We start from the raw sequence: 432 nt of genomic DNA on the forward strand, positions 1-432 counted from the left end.
GTGGAAAAGGAGTTGTTAACGGTATGTGGAAATGTAGTTGAGGTATAAAGAGTGGAATTGTGGAAAAACAAACAACAAAAATGGCAAAAAGGTTAAGGAAACAGTGAGTTTGGGATATTAGAGTTTGGGCCGGCACGAGAACACATCCCCCATACTACCCCCCCCCACACCGCGGCTTGTAAGAACAACTCGGAGTAGGAGAAAGAGGTGTGGGCCGGAGCCTCCCGCTGTGACTGTAAAGGGTGCATTGCTTGTGAATGGGGATGGGACGGGACATTGAAAGTGAGAATAGCCGTCATCTGCAGAGATCTCGGAAACCCGATATCCCAGTTTGAGCACTGGAAGCCTGGGGAGGGGAGGGGGTGAAACTGAAATATAATGTTAGTAATGTATGTGATGATGAAAGTCTAGAAAGTGAAAAGGGTTTGGGAA

Source organism: Meleagris gallopavo, chromosome 1 (genome assembly GCF_000146605.3).
Source record: "Meleagris gallopavo isolate NT-WF06-2002-E0010 breed Aviagen turkey brand Nicholas breeding stock chromosome 1, Turkey_5.1, whole genome shotgun sequence".
Classification (NCBI taxonomy): Eukaryota; Metazoa; Chordata; class Aves; order Galliformes; family Phasianidae; genus Meleagris; species Meleagris gallopavo.